General features: G+C 33.8%; 1 protein-coding gene across 8 annotated transcripts in view; it reads right to left on the bottom strand.

Annotated features, from left to right (window-relative positions):
* The window catches only part of LOC111085105, a 109,669-nt gene that overhangs the window by 11,075 nt on the left and 76,825 nt on the right, over window positions 1-21,769 (bottom strand). Inside the window, exon 1 of one of the 8 annotated variants that reach the window (XM_022382327.1) lies at window positions 18,622-18,674. The exons of 4 other annotated variants lie outside the window; for them this stretch is intronic. The gene's annotated coding sequence lies outside the window, so the exon portion shown is untranslated. 3 more of the 8 variants (XM_022382307.1, XM_022382301.1, XM_022382289.1) reach the window with 3 other exon arrangements.

The raw sequence follows: 21,769 nt of genomic DNA, 5'->3' as shown, positions 1-21,769 counted from the left end.
AGCAGTGTAAGACTAGAGGGAAGGCAGCTAGTCATCATCACCCACCGCCAACTCTTGGGCTACTCTTTTACCAACGAATAGTGGGATTGACCATTACATAATAACGCCCCCACGGCTGAAAGGGCGAACATGTTTGATGGGACGGGGAATCGAACCCACAGATTGCGAGTCGAGCTCCCTAACCACCTGGCCAGGCCGGGCCCTATTTTATATGCCAGAACTGGTCAAAACTAACGTTTTTTACAAGTAATTGAGCTCATTAAACTCTCTAAAATAAAAAAAATATTTTTTTCTCTGAAATACCAAGGATTAGTAAGAATATATACATAGTGTTTAACTTTCTGATTTATTATGATTTAAATAATTTCCTTTGTTTAGTTGTACACAATTAATAAATAACCTATTTGATAATCATCGATTATTTGGTGTAAAACATAAAGAGGCAAGCTGTATACCGTAGGGATCCAACCCCGAATTTTAGAGTTATATGACCTCAAGCTTACCGCTGGGCCACAAGAGGGCATTGATAAATAACGTCCAGGGAGACAAAAAAAAAAGTCGAGCTTGTATTAAAATATTCCATAATAATGATTATCCACCGAAAATAATTATAAGAATCAGGGATTATTCTTGCGTTTGCCATAACAGTAGCGGCGATTCACAGGTGTTTAATAATATTAGAACCCCATATTTTCTGAGGGGTTTTGACATGTATCTAGCATCGTCTATGAGTAGCGTAATAAAACTTACGAGAAAATACGAGATAGAAAAAAAAATCATATTGAGGAAATATATTCATCATCAACACCATATCTGTAGCCTCGATAGAATGTTTTTTTAATTATCGAATTTTCAATATGAAATATTCACCAAAGACTCAACTTTAAAATAGTATTGCACAAACTAGAAGTATGAGATACGGTAATAATTTGGCAATAAAAACGTTTTCTGAGGGAAAAAAAATATACATATTTATGAATTCAATGAAATCTCTTCTTTATCCGTGTCTGTTTATACTCACAAAATACAAGCATGAATATGTAAACAGGCGTTTCTAGGTTCGTATCTCTCCAACCACAGAAAACACGCCTATACAAAACTGTGGTTCTGACTAAGTAAAATACTTGGAAATCACTAAAGGATATTATGAATATTTTACGTTTGTAATATTCTTAACATTTCACAACGCTTCAAATTTTCTTTTGCCTAATTTATGTTGATGAGTGTGCATTTTTATGATATTTAACATGACTTTCATATTGATTATTTATGGTTTCAAGTTAGAGATTAGGCATTTACACAGAACTTCCTTCAAAATACAGTATTATTTTCCTCCTTATTACATTATTGTCTTCTGACGAATACTTTAAGTTTTGTAGAAGATCATGATCGCTATAAGAATGATCTACTGCTCTTTTAATGTTGAGCTGCATCTCTGACGTAAATCACACTAATCCTTTATTCCACGAAACTGGAGTGACACCTACATAAGAAATATCAAATTATTATGGGAAAGTCCTGCAAAACAATACATTAACATGGCAAGGGCGGATCCAGGATTTTCAAAAAGGGAGGGTCCAAATAAGTTGCTACCGAAGAGTCACCTGAGGGAGATAGTCTGAGAGACGTCTTGTCCTCTTTGAGAAGCTGAGTACTTTCTGAAATTATTCTAAGGCCAGTTCCTAACACTTTACACTGACTTTTCCAACCTACAAGTTAGCACTAAGAAATTTAAAGGACCACTACTTTCTGCTGCCATTGGGAATATCCTGTTCTTCATTTATGGAGCTGGCTGTTAGAATTACGATCCTGAAGTAACCCTCTGGACCAAATTATATCAACTTCTGTCCACTACTGGGTTAGAGGGAAGGGTGGAAAGTTTTATGGTCATACCGATGAAAATAGCTCCTTCAGAGACCTCTGACGGGTTTTAAATCGGTCATAATATTTTGGAAGAAAATATCCTTTACGCCTATTTCCAATCTTATAAATGTTACAGACGGTCCAGATTTACTTTCCGTATAGAAAAATGAGCATAAATTATCCTATAAAACAAATAAATGATACTTCTACCACTTGCATCTGTACTTTTCTATTTATTTCTATTTTTTCCTTTTATTTATCTTTTTTTTTTTGCATTGGAGAAAAATGAGATCCGGACCCTGCTGCAAGAATCAAGAAAATATTTTAATCCGATTACCCAGTTTTAACGTTCAAATCTCTGCTGTACAGATCAAACTGAATAAATGATATCATAAGTATTCTTATCCAAGACAGGCAAGATTACCATTGTAATTTCTACCTCATACAAGAGTATAAAAGCTTTAAGTATTCTCAAATAAAATTAAACTTTGAACTGGTAGTATAAAGTCGATAAATGTTATGTTAACGTTATAAAAGGGGGGGAGGAATGATGCAAACGCTTATCATTACAATAAAATATGAACGACCTTAAAATTTATTTTGAGCAACAAAATATGGAATTAAATCTTATTTGGAGAAGCATTAGTATTGAATATCACACTAGCATCTAAGTACAATTAATTTCAGGAATCTATACATAAGAATACATCAACTCTCAAATTAAATCAAGTATAATTATCAAACCAATGTTATTTAGATATAACGCCTAATAATATATTTGGTATCTGAAGTGTTAGGCTTCACGTTTACCTTATAAACCTCTACAACTAAGTGAAATGGTCTTCTGTTCAACTCTATATACACTTTCAAATTGGCCTGCTGTTACAAGTTTGAAACTTCACTTTTTTCATATGTAGATTCTTACACAATGTGACATGGTTCTGCTTTCGACTATACACCTAACTGGTAACAGAAATATTAAATGCAGAAAATCCACTAGACGGTATTTGGTATATTCAATCTTAATGTCACCTTTTACGACACATGGGATGAACGGCTAAAGTTCAGGCATAACAAATCCTAATTTCGAAATACTGTCCAGAGGAAAGGCAAGCAATCAGTAGCACCTGCCGCCTATATGGCTATTTGTAACCGAATAACGGGATTGACTGTGACTCTTTTATAACCCCCTCGACAACCCAAAGTGCGGAGCATATTCAGCAGCCATATCTCAGCCTGAATCTTGGACCAATCTGCAGATGTCCAATGACATCTAAGGCCTGATGGTTAGGGTGCTCGACTGGCAATCTGAGGGTCGAGGATTCGAATCCTTGTCACTAAACATACTCAAGAGTTGGCGGTGGGTGGTGTGACTAGGTGCCTTTCCTCTAGTCTACGACTGCTAAATTGGTGACGGCTGAACAAATAGTCCTCGTGTAGCTTTGCGCGAAATCCAAACCAAACCAATGACACCAGTAACAGTATTGTTGTAATGTCTTATATCTTTGGACGATTTCTTTTTGATTATCTGGTAAAATATACCAAATCCAGTCCACGTAAACAGTAAAAAAATTAATTTATTTCTTCAATGACGTTTATTACAGGCTACGTTCACTTTGATGTAAGTTGTAGGCCTAAGTTCACAAGCTCTTCACATAATCTCAGAAACTAGTGTACGCCTAATATACAAACAACGTTTAGCAAAAATTTCCTCGATCGATGACAAGCTTGACTAGCTAAGTGATTAGCTTACAAAAGCACTAACTTTTACAGAATAATTTTACTCGATAATCTTTTCTTAGTCAACAACTACTCGATCTTTCATACACCGAATACTTCACTAACTTCTCATTCACTGATTACTCTTATTTACAAACAATGTACCAACCTAGATATTAGTCAAAGTTTCTCGATTATTACCTCATCGTCACGATTAGATGCTACCTATAGTAAACATGTACATTAACTCATTAAAAATCTAGCTTACAACACTATAATATTATAAAGTCTTTGTTTAGTATGGAATACAGTAAGTAAAATGTAGTATCATGTTTTACAACTTATGCACATTAATTGTACATTGTTTAGTAATTGATTGTTCATGTGATAAGTATGGTGTAATAACTGATAATACTGGGTTTATCACACGCACATAATACTTTGATAATTAATCATTATCTTCAATCTCAAGATTACGCAAGTAACGAAGTGTGACTTCTCGAAATAAAATAAGCATTAAAAATATTCAGAAAAGCCAAAAACAAAACGGCAAGCCTCGCATGTAAAAAAGAAACTACATACTTGTGTTTTAGTATCGGAAGAGTGAACGACACTTAAGTAGTTTAAATAGAAATGACAGAAGCTAAAAAAGATTGCGTTCATTTGTAATCGATATTAGTTAATTAGTCTTTTCAATCATATGTTACAAGTTTTGCCGCTATGTGTTTTGCCTGATTTTCTTGAAAACTAAAATGCTTTAACCTAATTAAACGTTAGAGCAATCCTAGAAATAAATTATTATTTAGACTACGAAAAGATGACTGAGAGTTCGAGAGTCTTGGTAAATCAAGAGAATTTGTTGTGTAATTAAAATATAGCTTGTAAACAGTTACAGAGTTACCATTCTAACGTTAGTATACTTTTTCCGACAACAGTTCAAGTCAATAACAGAACTTTAGGAGATTACCTTGCCCAAGTCACACAGAGAAAGTGAGGCTGAACGCAGGACTAACTGAAATCCTGAATTTGTTTATAAATAAATTACCTGTTTAAATCCAGGAAGAAATGAAGTTTGTCAATGCCAGCTTTCATGTCCTAAACAACCCGATACCTAACAATGTATGGAAAACGGTTTTCCTTTTTCTTCGTCATGGATAACGGCCACTCTTTGTCCATGGTAAAAGCAAATTGCTGGTAGTTCTGAATAGGTTACTATAGGTGTTGATATTCTTATTGTTAAAAGTGTCACCAGCCTGAAATTTATCTATGAGCATAACAAGTCTCATGGCATGTACAAATTGCAGGAAAAATGGTGAGTTTTCAAAGGCCTAAAATGGCATGTTGGTTAAAGCGCTTTACTAGCAATTTTCGGATTGAGGGTTCGAACACACCTAAAATGGCATGTTGGTTAAAGCGCTTTACTAGCAATTTTCGGATTGAGGGTTCGAACACACCTAAAATGGCATGTTGGTTAAAGCGCTTTACTAGCAATTTTCGGATTGAGGGTTCGAACACATCATAGAACATGCTGGTCCTTTTAGCCGTGGTGGAGTTATAATGTGCAGTCAATCCCATTTTCGCTGGTAGCGAGGATCCCAAGAGTAGGCGGTGGGTGGTATTGACTAGTTATCTGTCTTCCCTCTAATCTATCACTCCTAAATTAATGCCAGCTAGATCAAATAGGCCTCGAGTAGGTTTTCGCGAAATTCAAAGTAATAAACAGGCGTTTAGAAAACAAAATATGTTGTGAACAAGAACTAACAGTGTGATCACGCATAAGTGAAGCTAGTGAAAAATATACGAGTTAATATTACCCCATGAACTGGACATGGCACAAAAAGGATATGTTAATTAAAACTGCGGACAATTAACAAAATTTAACATACTGTGAGTAATTCAACAACGTTACAAGAGTCATTAGCTGGGATTCACTAACAGTTTGTTTGTTTGTTTGAAGTTAAGCACAAAGCTACACAATGGGCTATCTATGCTATACCCACCACGGATATCGAAACCCGGTTTCTAGCGTTGTAAGTCCGAAGACATGCCGCTGTGCCACTGTTTACACTGTTCACTAACAGTGTAAACAAAATAATAATTCCTGAGAAGGAAGAAGAGGACAACGCTGAACCTTGACCCTCACTGGTCCAAAACATGGACCTAATCTCGAAGATGAGGAAGTAAGTGTAAGTAAAACGAACGGATTAGAGATATTACAAGAAGTTATAAAGACGCCAAAAATTGTAAAAGAAAGTTTTCTAGAGACAGAATTATCTTGAATAATAGGTGTTATATAACAGATTTGCAAAAACAAAAAAAGTATGTTAATATTTTAACAATAAAAAATATAGATATATAACAAAAGAGGACCTGTAAAACACTTCCATGAAAAACGATGCTGTTAATTCAAGTCTTCATCAACACAAGTAAATTCTAGATCAGTTCTATTCCTTATTCCACCTGGGTTACCCCTTGACGGCTCGAGCCATTTTATAAGATGACTTGGCAAATGAATGTATACCATATAATTGAGTGTCCTGTATCCTTCTTCACCAGGGTTTCCCCCTACAATTGGCAAGTGAAACCCACATCAAAGAGAAAAAAGTATTATTATTCTTTTATTGTTAAATGTACCGGTTTAGGGGAGGCGTGGGGACTCCTTTGGGCGAGTAAATGCACTAATAACTAATTAGAAAAATGTACTAAAGATGCAGCTATGGTAAAACATTAAGTCTTTATTACCAATAAAAATAACAGGTAAAACTATAAACACGAATAAATATTATTTAAAAAAGGGTAAAATATAACGATCTGATATACTTGATATCACGGTACAAATGTTTATTCCCTAATATAACAGTATCCTATTCTAAAAATAAATTAGAAGCCTAATCTATCATTCATTTCACCACTTGTCGCTGAGTTATATCAGTTTCGGGGACCTGAACCCCTCATCAGTAATCCCGGACAAGGGTAAATCGAAAAACAAAATAAAACTAGACTACCTTAAAGTGGTGAATTGTATATTAAATGTATAGTGTTTTAATTTTTTTTTTACTCACCACACTGAAACTATATTTATATAATACAGGATTTGAAGGATATGTATAACTCAACGACAATTGGTTAATCGAACGACAGATTGGGCTTCGTATTTATCTTTAATATCTTAAACAACTGGTGTGTTTAATAATACGAAAGAATAAGTTAGTTAGTTTGTTTTGTCTGTATTTGAAGTTAAGCATAAAGCTACACAACGGGCTATTTGTGCTTTGCCAACCACGGGTATCGAAACCCGGTTTCTAGCGTTGTAATTCCGCAGACATATCGCTATGCCATTAGGGGGCATTATGAACTATTTCAAATTTCATTTGCGTTACCTCTAAAACCTTCTAAATTAATATCAATATATTTTTTCACATAAAATATAACATTTGTATTATTTTCTCTACCTTAACTATATGGATTCGGTCAATTGATATTAGATTTACATTACTCTTTTGGGTTCCTAATTGTACTGTTTTTACATTTACTTTACTTACCATACAAAATAAAAATATCTGATTTTCTAATCGCATTGTTTGTCCAAAACTTCCATTATGCATGTTTGTACACGTATATTATTGATCCATTATATTAAAATCATTCTGATTTTCTAATCACGCTCTTTGTCCAGAACTTTCATTTCGCTTATTATATATATTTCTTTACTATCATTCTATTAGTGCCATTTTTAGTCAAATAATATAAGAGAAATACCCAATTTAAATTACCCCAAACACTTTTATGAACACATTTTAATTTTTTTTTCTCGGCGTTTGAACGACTTCAAATTACTTTGAAATTCAGTTAAAATCCCAAAGTGTTATGAAAGTAACTTTCCAATATAAGTTATTATTTATTAACCTATTCTTATCCTAGATTCTAGATCGTCACAGCAACAATAATACTTTATAGTGTACCTCAGAATACAGACTTCACAATGAATAAAAATACTCATTAAGGATCTTAAAACAGTACTGATCTGAAAATAATAATTCCCACCTAATGTAACAATTATCAGTCAGTTAAAAATATAGTTCTGTTTAAAAGCCTCTACGGTTAGGCTGGATGTTTAAAATGGTCTGAATCTTATTCAGAAACACAAAGCAATAAGGTCGAGAACAAAAGAAGCTACGTATTATACGACCTAGGATTGTGACCTGAATATTGTGACACAACAAATGTACCATTCCCATTTCATGCTCACGTGGGCCTTTTAGTTAGGTTTCGTGTACTTACGACACCCACATTTCGGGTTAACATTTACAGTTAATAAAGTTGTTTTCTCGAGAATTTATATTTCCACATTCGTGGATAATACACTTATTTCCTCGTGAACTTGCAAAAAAAAAATGGAAAAAAAAGGAAGAAGAGATTTGTTTAACACATCATTTCACGGATTTACAGCATCTTCCATAATCTGCCAAATAAAACCAGTTTGGTATAGTAAGAAACTTAGCAAATTTATTTCTTAAACATTCGCTCTGAATATTATTATACCTCAGGGGCGTAGCGAGAGGTGGGGGGAGTCGAACGGCCACCCAAATATTCCAAAAAGTCTAAAAGGTCTACTATCTTTTGTTTTGGCTTTTATAAACAGTTGATTTCCATGTAAATCACTTAAATTCTTTGCAGATAGGAAAAAGTCCAGTTTCTTTCGAGAAAAAGATCTTCCGGACCCCCCACTCCGTGTTTCTGGCTACGCCCCTTTACCTATATCAGTTACACACATGCACAGATACACCTACATATAAATTTGTAATAAATTAAGTTTAGAATTTTTGACTAACTATTATTATACATTCGCTGTAAAATATATTTTGTAACTAGCTCTCTTTGACCCGCCAAAAAATTTTTAAAAAATGACGGGTTGGAGATTTGTAAAACAAAAAAACTGGGACCCTGCCTTTCCTTTAGCAAGCTTTGTTTACCATACGTTCCTCTATACGGTTGAGATAGTTGTTGCCCCTGTAAGCTGATGTGACCTATATATAGTTTTGTTGCTAAGCGACACAGACGAAAGGAGCGTTACCAAAAGACAACTGGCTTTTATATATATTAGATAGTGTTAGTCTCCATGGAACGCCCAACCGGCATTACAACATCAAATATAACAGCTTATGTTTCGCAGCAAGCATAGTTGTAACACAATCCATGTCTCTAATTGTTTATTAATAACAACTCCGGTGCCATGCATTAATCATGTGCTAATACGCTATTTGTACTCTTATATTTCAAACTTTCTAGCTATCAAATGAAGTTACAAGAAAATAAATGCATCAAACGAAACATAAGTAAAACTATCTTGAACTTTGAGAAGAACACGAATAAATACACTAATGTTTTTTGGTTTTTTTTTTAGTGTCTTAATAACAAAATGCCACGAAACAGTGCTAAAATAACAAGAAACACAATAAAAATAATAATATTCTACAGAACTGTGATGTCACTGGCGCTATGCTGCCTTTTCGAAGACTAAGAGGAAAAAGGAAAAAACGTTTTTGCACGAAATCGTGTTAAGACTAAAACAGTACACATATCTCACAGGTAATACAAATTTTAAAAGTGGTTTTCAGAAGTAATAGTACTAACACAGTAACATTTAACTTTCTATATAACACCACCCTCTCCAGGAAATTCCTAATGTACCGCCACTAACGTTTAGGTATTTTTAGATATGACCACTACATAGATCATAGGCATTTCTTGTACCGCCTTGCGCGAAGAGTAACACCATATACAAAACTTCACTAATATTTTAGAGATCAAGCTATTAGCATATAGCATTAAAAAACGACACCTAAAATAGCACCTAACTTCTCAAGGATACAACTATGATTACAATAGTAATTATACATGACAGTTTTAGCCCGTGCGGCACTTTTCTGAGTTCATTAATCTCAGCATCTTATAAGTAATTACTTCCAGAATCGAGGCTATGCTCACGTGATACCACTATAAATTCTATGACGTTTTAATAACGCCTATAAACTAAGATATAAACACTATTAAAATGGAAGAACAAAAGGCTGAATCCTTCAAGCAATTTCCTTTCCGAGCTTAACTGTAACTGAGAGAAATATTAACGGGTAAAATACCTTGCCACAGCTTAAGGTGAGACCCGACAATTCAACATAACTTCAACTTAACACACCCTAAAATATAACATTTAAAATGAAATTGGCACTTTCTGATAGGTTCTCATATGAGAGTGTTGCGTGGATGTCACAATTTCAGATTTAGCCTTTCGTTTCTTGAAACAAGATGTGGTACAATTCTTTTAATACTCACCACAACTTCCAAACAAGAAAGAACAAAGAAACCTGTTTTGAGCATGCGAAAGAAGGAGTAGCTTAAGGCATCAAAATATCAACTAGTTTCTCGTGAATAACTTGCGTAATTAACTATCAAAATTTTCAAGGACTTTAATTCGTAGTACTGATCGTTCGTGAACGTCAATATCATTTAATATATAGAAATGAAGACAAAGAGAAAATCATTTAGATACAAATCGAAGAAACGGAAGAAAAAAAACCCTAAAATAAGTCTATAACTTCTAGATTCGAGTAGAATCTTTTATTCTTATACAATGTGCGTTAATATCGAAGTACAGATTATTCTGACAGAAAAGTGGTATGATTATTTTTAACCAAACCAAACGATGACTAATATTTATCTAATGCATTTTTTTTCGTCATTAATAAGCAATAAGTTTAATCTGAAGTATATTTTCTTGACAACATACTTAACAAGGTACTTAACATACGCATCACTGTCAGTTAGAAATTTGGAGTACGTACTTACATTGGTAATCCACAAATATTCCAGAAAATTTTAATCTGAGGGTTCCAAAGCTCGAGAGTACGGATTGCTTTGACAACTTGTATTTAAACTGTTTCGTCTGATGCCAAGTACATATACTATAGGACTGAAAGTAGCTGAATTTGACCTCTTACTTTAAACAATGTATCAATAAACTTGACAATATGATAGATCAGTTCTTTGTAGCTGTACACCTACTTCCATACTACTAATACATACACACACTTGTGTTAGCAGTTTTGCTTTGTTACGTCACGGTTGCGCACTCACCGTAAAATCCTGACTGGGTATTAAAATAAAAGCAGAACAACTCTCTTAAGGCCCTGTAAGTGACTGTTAGTGGTACAGAACCGGTCCTAGAAAACAAGAACAAAATCTAGTTGCTGGAGAAAGTGAAAGATTTGACCTGTTTCGATGTAATCACACATAACTAGGCCTAACGTCCCGGCGGGAAACACTCTCACTACCCCACTTTCTTATGACCCACTACAAATCTCAATTCCACTCTATATTACATATAGCAACCACCGACTGCGGGAAGGCTAGGCCCCACGCTTGTCGTGGGAAATGGGAGATACGCTATGAGCACGTGACTTCTTCTCTCTAGCTGCCACGCGGCGCTGAGTTGTCTTTTCTTTTTTTTTTTAGGGCATCCAAAATAGGTCCATAACTTTTTACCACTTTTTTTTTCTCTCTTTCTCTCTCTCTCCCAGAGATGTTCTGACTATTTTAAACCATTTATATATTTTCAAACATTAACACGAGGTAAAAGTAAAAGAAACAAGATTATTATAACACGCGACACACCATCAAGGTATGCGTAAAAAAGTTATGTAATCTAAACATGAAGATGTTCTCATCGACATAAAATGTCATGATTCAAGATTGTACGAAAAGAAAAAAACACAAAAGATTAGTTTCGTCTTTTATGTGACCTAAATATAAAAACATTTGATTTCACGTAACTATGACAATCAAAACGCTATTTTATTTTTCTGTGCAGCTTTCTTGATGACTTAAAAAGAATTAAATACCCGTACATTAGTCGTGTATGTGAAGTGGGTGTGTCAATTTACAGAAAAGGTAAAATATAAAAATACCGATCTCTAAACACATAAATACACGTGCTTTGAAGGCTCGAAACGTAAGATATTTTGATTAAAGTATTTGGTCCGGCATGGCCAGGTGGTTAGGGCGCTCGACTCGCAATCTGCGGGTCGCGGGTTCGAATCCCCGTCACACCAAATATGCTCCCCTTTCAGCCGTGGGGACTTTATAATGTGACGGTCAATCCCACTATTCGTTAGTAAAAGAGTAGCCCAAGAGTTGGCGGTGGGTGGTGACGACTAGCTCTCTTCCCTCTATCTAGTCTTACACTGCTAAATTAGGGACGGCTAGCGAAGATAGCCCTCGAAATTCAAGACAAACAAACAAACAATTATTGACCAAAGCAGAGTGTCAAAGTTCATGTCATCTGTAAACCTAAGAAGTTCCAAATTTTTGTATCTAATCGTTTGTGAGTTCGTCTAAATATACATGTATATTATCACGGGTCACTTCCCAATTAAGTTGTCTATCTATCTAATCACGTCTCACTTCCCATTCAGTTCGTCTATCTATCTAATCACGTCTCACTTCCCACTCAGTTCGTCTATCTATCTATTCAATAACGTATCTCTTCCCATTCAGTTCGTCTATCCGTCTATTCAATAACGTCTCTCTTCCCACTCAGTTCGTCTATCTATCCATCTAATCACGTCTCTCTTCCCATTCAGTTCGTCTATCTATCTATCTAATCACGTCTCTCTTCCCACTCAGTTCGTCTATCCGTCTATTCAATCACGTCTCTCATCCTAACTCAGTTCGCTCATCTGTCTATACAATTACGTCTCTCTTCCCACTCAGTTCGTCTATCTATCCATCTAATCACGTCTCACTTCCCACTCAGTTCGTCTATCTATCTATTCAATAACGTATCTCTTCCCATTCAGTTCGTCTATCCGTCTATTCAATAACGTCTCTCATCCTAACTCAGTTCGCTCATCTGTCTATACAATTACGTCTCTCTTCCCAACTCAGTTCGCTCATCTGTCTATACAATTACGTCTCTCTTCCCACTCAGTTCGCCTATCTATCTATTCAATAACGTATCTCTTCCCATTCAGTTCGTCTATCCATCGATTCAATCACGTCTCACTTCCCACTCATTTCATCTATCTATCTGATCACGTATAATTTCCCATTCAGTTTGTCTGTTTATCCCTCTGTTGTTTGTTCTAATATTCTAAAATTCATTTTCTACAATTCAGTTGCGAATTTCACGTTGGTGCTTCTAGTAAATTAGAATAAACATGACTTTTTACACAGTTTGGGATTTGCTGTGCAGATATTTAAAATTGTCTGCATTTTTTTCATGTTTAAATGTACTACACTTTATTATTAAAAAAAGATATGTATTTATATAATCTCGATTCCTGAAGAAACTCTTTCAATCAATTTTACAATAGGGGCGCTGGAACTACATTTACATTGTTGGGGCAAGAAACCATAATAAAATGCCACCAAAAGAAATGATAAGACGGTGTATATTGCCGTTTGTTTCCCGGTGGGTCAGTGGTAAGTTTACGTACGTACAATGATAAAATCCAGGGTTCGATTCCCCGCGTTGGACACAGCAGATAGCCCAATGTGGTTTTACTCTAAACAAAGAAATTGTTACCACTTCTCTACGCATGCGCTTTGGAGCTTATGCGAGGGATGTATTTAGCAACAACCTAATTCTAGTCACATAATGCAAAATAATAAGCATTATATTTGTATTTTGTTAAAGTTGAATACGATTTCTGATCATTATCGATAGAAATGAAAAAATTAATTTACACAAGTATTACATTTCCAAAATAAATTGCCCACTTGCACGTGCTAGCTGTCTATTACCACTTGCAATACAAGTGGCAATAGACACGCCTAGAAAAATATACTACGTCATGATACACAATTACAAGCGTCTAGGTAAGGAAACGATTTTCTTTATGTGTAAGTATTATGTACTGTGTTTCAGTTTATACGGTTTGTAGTCTACTAAGTTCATAGCCGTCTATGTAACTATTGATTTGCAATGATCGCACACAACACACAGATTAGCAAGGACCAGCCGCAGCACTGAAAATGCGGAGATGTTCAGTGGCATGTCGAGGCCTGAACCTGGGATTTCCCGATTCTTACCCAGGTTGGCTAACCACCAGGCCATGCCTAATCCTGAATTTGAGGCAACCAAATAAACATAACAAATATATCTCAGTAATATATATTGTTTTTCACAAATTTTGGAAAGTATGTTCCAATAAATTGATTCGGTAAAAAAAGAACATTCATATATTCAGTAGTTATATATTATGTCACAAGTTAATTTTTTTCCCATTTGCGGATACACTTATTCAGGTAAGAAATCACCTCACGATCGAGGAAAAGTTTAATATTGGCTAAATGAAGAACCATCACAAAAGGCAGTTTCATCACTCCTGCATTAAATCGATAAGTTTATTCCACAACGTTTTACCATAGCTGCCTTTGACCTTTTGCCATTCTATGAAGTTATACCTGATCTGCTCATGGGAGGAGGAAAGGCTTTAATGCTGCACCACCCATGCCCTTATGTTGAGAGCCTGATGATGAGTCGAGGTTATGTTGAATAAGAATGACCAATCAAGTGGGTAGTACTAGTCGCTATGGGTAAATCTGACATTTCTGTTAAGTAACAAATGTTAGTTAGACTTAAACTTTCACAAAAGGAATCTTAATTGAGTTGACTGACGTGAAGATATTTTGAGGGGAAAAAATCTAGTTGGTCAAATTCACAAGTTCAGTGAAAGGCGACCATCTTGCATCTACAAATCAAGTCTTTGACTTAAATGAAGATTGAGTTTATTTTATATTACACATCGTGTCCACTCTGTTTATTTCTTTGCTTAAGCTCAGTTTCACTTAAATTCAGCATTACTTCGTGATTTATCCTGACGAACCTCCCGTTATAAAGCGGACCTGCCTAATACGTTTCATTATTTTACCTTGACATATACACAAAACCAAGACAGGTTTTGTAAACTGTTTCTTCTTAACTTATTGTCACGACTTGCGTTGCATAGTTTTAGGTATTTACTTGAGCCTTATATGTTTTTATACAGATGATTAAAGTGCTTATAATGTATAAGTGTTAACTTGATGATTTTAAAGTTACCTTGGTATTCGAAAACATAAAGAGTCTAATATATTTCGCTATATAAGGTAAACTACAAAAACATGAATAATAATCATGTTTTTAATTTTTTGTGTTTCGTTTCAAAACCATGTTATACATGCAAGTTACTAGCAAATACTTACTTTAAATGTTGTCAGCGAAAATATACGTAGTTAATAAGAAATGAATAAAACAAAAATAGTTGAGTTTTTAAATGACACATTTTGAATTTGCGAAAAGTGTCCCTTTTAATCCACCTTAATTCTATTCTTGGTTCCCCATTGGGTCAGCGGTAAGTTTATTGACTTACAACGCTAAAAACTGGGGCTCGATTCCCTGTGGTGGACAAAGCACATATAGCCCATTGTGTAGCTTTGCACTAAAACAAAGAAACAACCTTTCAACTTAATTGTTGTATTTCAGTTAACCTACTTTCTCTTAAGGTTTCACGAACCTTAATAAAAGGCAGTTTAAACGTAGTATTTCGTCAAAGTTTCAATAAAGTAGTCAGAAAATAGGAGTAACCAACTTAAAATATATACAAAATAAAAAAATTATTGGTCTGAATAGATACATATATGAATATATTTCACAATTATCTGTATTACTTGAGCAAGGAAGCATATTATACTAATATAATGATAGGAAGGCAAACAACAATTTATAAAGGATAAGGACGAGTTTTGTTGATGGTGGAACATAATACGTGATCTAACTGTGTTGGTCTATGCCTGAAGAAAACAGACCAATGTTCTATCGAAACATGTAATATGTTCCACCAGCAATAAAACTATTCCTTATGCTTATAAGTCGTTGTTTGCCTACCTATTATTATCTGTATTACATCAAAGGCGTGTAGATCTTTACTTTACAATCCCGACGAGATAATTATGTAAAAACATTTTTTTATTATAGATATACGCGCCAACAAATACATGATCGAGCCAGCAAAATTGTACCGAAACAATGTCAATTATATAGTTTATACGAAACTAAAAATAGCATCATTTTAAAGTGAAAATGTCTTCGGCCAAAGCACCGAAAAGCATTGGGAATATTCTGTCTATCAAACATGATCAAAACTAGAAATCAAGCTACAGATTGAGTAAGGGATTAAGATCTGGGCGCTAGAGCCCACAACGTCCCAGATTCCACTACCACGCGCAGTCTATAGGCAGTTGTGGGCATGATAGCTACCCCTAAAAACACAGAAAAAGAAATCTGATAAGATCAACAATCCTAATTTTCTATAAAAAAAATTATAAGCTAACCCCATCCTTATATATATATATATAACAACATTTTACTTCTTGCTTCTGAACATAAATGTTTTCCTTAACAGCAATACGAATTTGCATACAACAACATTATTGGTATTTTGTTCTGTACTGTAAATACTATTGGTACTTTGTTCTATACTGTAAATTCTATTGGTATTTTGTTTTGTACTGTAAATACTATTGGTATTTTGTTCTGTATTGTGAATACTCTTAGTATTGTATTCTGTATTGTAAATAATATTGGTATTTTGTTCTTCTACTGTAAGTAATATTGGTATTTTGTTCTGTACTGTAAATACCATTGGTATTATGTTCTGTACTGTAATTACTATTGGTATTTTGTTCTATACTGTAAATACTATTGGTATTTTGTTCTGTTATGGGAATACTATTGGTATTTTGTTCTGTACTGTAAATACTATTGGTACTTTGTTCTGTACTGTAAATACTATTGGTATTTTGTTCTGTACTGTAAATAATATTGGTACTTTGTTCTGTGCTGTAAATACTATTGGTATTTTGTTCTATACTGTAAATACTATTGGTATTTTGTTCTGTACTGTAAATACTATTGGTATTTTGTTCTGTACTGTAAATACTATTGGTATTTTGTTCTGTACTGTAAATACTATTGGTACTTTGTTCTGTGCTGTAAATACTATTGGTATTTTGTTCTATACTGTAAATACTATTGGTACTTTGTTCTGTACTGTAAATACTATTGGTATTTTGTTCTGTACTGTAAATACTATTGGTATTTTGTTCTGTACTGTAAATACTATTGGTACTTTAATCTGTATCGTAAATACTATTGGTATTTTGTTCTGTACTGTAAATACTATTAGTATTATGTTCTGTACTGTAAATACTATTGGTATTTTGTTCTGTACTGTAAATACTATTGGTATTTTGTTCTGTACTGTAAATAATATTGGTATTTTGTTTTGTACTGTAAATACTATTGGTATTTTGTTCTGTACTGTAAATACTATTGGTATTTTGTTCTGTACTGTAAATAATATTGGTATTATATAACATGTAAGATTTAAAGGTTCATACATGCACATTGTGTACCTCATTCAGATTTGTCTGTGCTTCCTTTGCAACTAGAACAACGAATTAAAAATTACATCCTTAACAAAGACGACGTGAACTATTAAACTTCTTTTATTCTTGTGTAAAATAAAATGCAACGTAAGTAAAGTGAAGCAAAGAAATATACGGTAGATTAAACTAAGTAAGGTACACTAATTCGAATGTTAAGATATTGAAGCAACTCTAAGATTTAAATCGGCTAATGTTTAATTGCTTCAACAAATAGGGCATAACCAGTCTTACTGTGCTCGTAATTTACAACACTGTAGGAAAGAAAAAACAACAACATTTCTTTATTCACTGGTTTCGTAAAGAAAGACTACAGCAATTCCACCGAGTGAGGGATTTAAACTAGAGCAACAGTGAAGACGACGACGTCAACTTTATAGGCTACTACGTTTAAAACATTGTTCTGTCGAGCAAGAAGAAGAGGATTCTTGACCTTTATACGTGTTTTACGGTATTATAACGAAGACCTGATTTTAACAGAAATAAAATATTTCGACAAAGCATTATACTGCTAATTCTGGTTTCATTCTTTAAAGCCATCATTAAGCATCTAGCTTTTCAAATCATGTCGTAGCTGTCATAAAAAAGAACAACTCTATGGAATACATAAATACGATTCCAGGGCACAGGCACTACAGCGGTGCCTATAATTATGTCTGAAATAATCAGAAAATTAAAATTAATTCATAAAAGTGATACAAAAATATATGTTCAGTTCAAATGAAAGCATTATTTCTATGAGACAAAAATGGTCCTTTCCAAAACATTAAATTGAACTTCAGAATCATGAGACCCCTTTAGTGATAAAAACAAAACAAAAACGTTACCTGTTATTTCAATAAAACGACTTACGGCTCTATTCCTCTTAACTTCAAGTTATCCAGGTATGAAATGTTTTTTATTTGTTGTTGTTGTTTTTTTTATGGTAGAAAAACAAATGACGTGTGGGTGATCGAACGAGAAACATTAGGGGAAGTCCCTAAATTCCAGTAAGCATCAGTGGAATTTTAAGTGCGTAATACATGTAAGAAAACTCTCCAGCTCTAGCATTTCGCGTTTCAATTTCATCGTACATTAAACTGATACTTGCATTTTTTTTAATGTTTAAGAGGACATAGGCCATACAAAGCTAATCTTACTTCTTACTGGATTCCTCATGCAATATAGGTGGATTTATGAATGCGTTAGGAATGTCCCCATTTTATCCATACAAATTCTTCGATTTCATTTATAAGGCGTGTCCATTTCTTACGTTTAAAAATAGGGCCAAGAATCCGCTCTATTTACAAGTAATTTCTGAACAACACAAGTTTGCCAGAGCATAGTTGAAATTATGTTATAATTTAGAAACATATCTGCTGATCATTATATACTTATATGATTATATCTGGCACATATATACAATAAATATTTAACTATGTGTTTAATCTGATCGAAATTCAGTTATTATGAGATTTATACTACAACAGTACACAAATCCTAAGTAATCGAAGACTCTGACATAACTATTCTATGGTCTTAGTGCCTAAACTATATACTTTATTATTTGTTTACCTTTTTCAAATAATTTTCAGTTTTAAAACGTTTGTAAATAAAAAACGTCTCGATCGACCAACGTGATGATTTTTCGCGATGTTACGGGAACCAACGCTGTTTTGTTTGAGCTGGAGGGCAGGCTGCATATAAAAATAATTTGGGTTGCGAAAGACCTTTTTAAAGCTCGTTGTGGAGACATAGTTACGTCTCTAAAAACCTGACCAAAAATTAATAACATGAAAATATACCACCAAATAAGTAAAATTAAATGTATGGCTAAATGGCATATTTAGAATTACTTCCCATTTAAGTAAAAGAAATAAGTAAAGTGCACATAAATAGTGTATATAATGATTGTTCCTCAATGCAAGTCGGACGCGTCTTACTGATTAGTGTGTCTAGATTGTGAATCCAAGGATTCAAGGTTCACGTCTCGTTGCTGCAGTAATGCGCTCCACACTTTGGGGCTGTGGGTGCGATATAAGAATGGCGGTCAAATGCTACTGTACGATCAGACAAGAGTAGTCCAACAGTTTAAAGTAGGTGCTCTAGTCCGTCAGTTCAAAATTAGGGACGGCTAACGCAAATAGCCCTTTGTGTAAATTTGCGCGAAATTTTTGAAACGAAGAAACTTAACTGCGGTGTAAAATAATTTCATTTTCATTTGATTATAAACTTAGAAACTAAAGTCACGTAGATTAGATACTAGCGCCGCCTAACGAAAGCAAGGAGAGCTAGTAAGTGCATACATAAACATAATACTTTACTGTAATGGCACAGAACATGTAATAAATATAACCTAATAATTTTTGTTGATGCTAAGGTTTGATTTCAATAACAAAAATCATAGAATATTAGCTGTTTTTCAGGTGATACAAACAGTTCAAAAAGTTTATATTATGTGTTTGTTTGTAGTTAAACACAAAGCTACACAATGGGCTATCTGTGCTCTGCCCACCATGGGTATCCAAATCCGATTTCTAGCGTTATAAATCTGCAGATATACTACTGTGCCACTTGGGAATAATATGATTGGTGATTCAGTTGAGAAAGTTTACTCTATGTTTTGGGGAACACTATTTATTCACTACATTTTAAAAAAAGAAAGCTTTTAAAATACATTTCAAAATTATCAAAAGATAACAAAATCCAGTTTTAATGAAATTTTAAAACGAATAAGTTTACTTGAAAATCAAAGCTTTTGAAGAAAATAAAAACTTCAAACTTCTAGTTCTCACTTTCTCTAACAAATATTTCTAGTAAATTAGGTCATTAAAGAAACAGTCCAATTCTATCAAACACCCTGCCTCACCCTTATCTAGGCTAGTTTCGCGTAACCCCGGGCTTGAATTCAACTTCAAAGAACAAAAAAAATCTTAGCAATAAAACAAGCAACATGTATGTTTTAAAACATAGTAAAAGAAGGTCAAACAAATTTCTCTCACTGTGGCGTAAGTGAAACATTCTCTTTTATGTGTCAAGTTATCTAGTGTTTAATTCTATAACCACCAATTCACTGTATCTAAAAACAAAACAACTCGTATTATGTGAAAAAAAAGTCTCGTATTTGAAAGGCTATAACGCAAGTTCAAGTTTAAAAACAACACTCATTATGGGCTCATAAAAGATAACATAATTGTGTTGGCTGGTGCAACACTACCTTTTTTGTTGAATTTTATACACCTACATATGCATAATCAAAATGTGACTTCACATTTAAAATAAGCACAATTTTGACATGATAACCGCACGTCATTTGTATTGTTATAAAACACACAAAACCTGTGTGTTTATATTGTTACAACATCAATTGTGTTATAGTTTACAAAAGTCTGTCCTTGAGGAACATAGTTTGCGTTCGAAATGCAAGGTAAGTATATAATAGAGACACCTAACTGAGTGTAGCGTTCAGCGTTTTTATCACTTGCTTTGACTTCTGGGATAAAATAGATATTTTTATGACTCTCAGACTAAATTATGCTCGTACAAGCTAACGTTTGTTTCCACACACAAACACATAAACATAAAATAAAAAGTCTATTTTAGAAACATACAAAGATAAAGATTTATTATATTTTTATTTTCTGATCCGCGTGCAGTATTTATACAAAAAAATCCTATTTTTTTCAACTGTCACGGCGAACTCCACAAATTTATGTATGCATAAAAAATGTAGCAACCTAGCGCATTTGGGGAAAAGATAACTCCTTCCTTTTCATAGATGTAATGTATCTGTCACGTGATAAGCCCAGAATAAACAGGTGGTTCGGGGCACGTGTTGCACGACAAACAGCTGCCCCTTTTCAAAGAGTGATTAGGCTTAAGCTATACGGTTTGTCAGACCAGCATTAACTTTAGAAGCGTAGGTTCTATAACGTGGCACTTTGTATACTAAGTATTCCGTATTGTGTAGAGGTACATGCGTTCGGAAAATGTAGCGTGACTGGCTAACCACTTGTCGAGAAAGAAAACATAACGTCATTTTGAAAACAAATTGTACATACTATCATTAGTTTTATGTTGCTGGGCCTACAAACTTTCTCTAACAAGTACTGACTTTTTTTCGTCATAAAAGTCATTAAGACATTCAACTACACTAAGCAAATGAAGAACCGCGGGAGTTTATATACATATATATATATATATATATATATAAACAAACAGACAAAGTTGTTGCCCAACATAATGTAGCACACACACATGGGAGTTAATGTAAACATTTGTTGGCGATGGTATGCATATGTGTATACGCATGTATCGGTTTTTTCTCATTTTTCAGGAGATTGTTCGTACGTGAATAAGTGATGTATTCTATTCTTAGCAATGATTACAGATTAACATTTTAAAAAAGTTCTTATTATTTCATGTGTCTCCAAATAACAGTCTCCGGTGTTTAGAAATTCGCAGTGTGATAAATATAAATAAGTAAAGATATATTGACAAATGTGCTTTTAAAAAATTTGCTTAGGTGGTCTTTAAATTATTCTGTAAATATAGGAAGCAACAAGAATAAAAACTTAGGTGGTCTTTAAATGATTCTGTAAATATAGGAAGCAACAAGAATAAAAACTTAGGTGGTCTTTAAATTATTCTGTAAATATAGGAAGCAACAAGAATAAAAACTTAGGTGGTCTTTAAATTATTCTGTAAATATAGGAAGCAACAA

Source organism: Limulus polyphemus, unplaced genomic scaffold (genome assembly GCF_000517525.1).
Source record: "Limulus polyphemus unplaced genomic scaffold, Limulus_polyphemus-2.1.2 Scaffold11, whole genome shotgun sequence".
Classification (NCBI taxonomy): domain Eukaryota; kingdom Metazoa; phylum Arthropoda; class Merostomata; order Xiphosura; family Limulidae; genus Limulus; species Limulus polyphemus.
The sequence above is the reverse complement of the archived record's forward strand: the minus strand, read 5'-3'. Positions and strand labels throughout refer to the sequence as shown.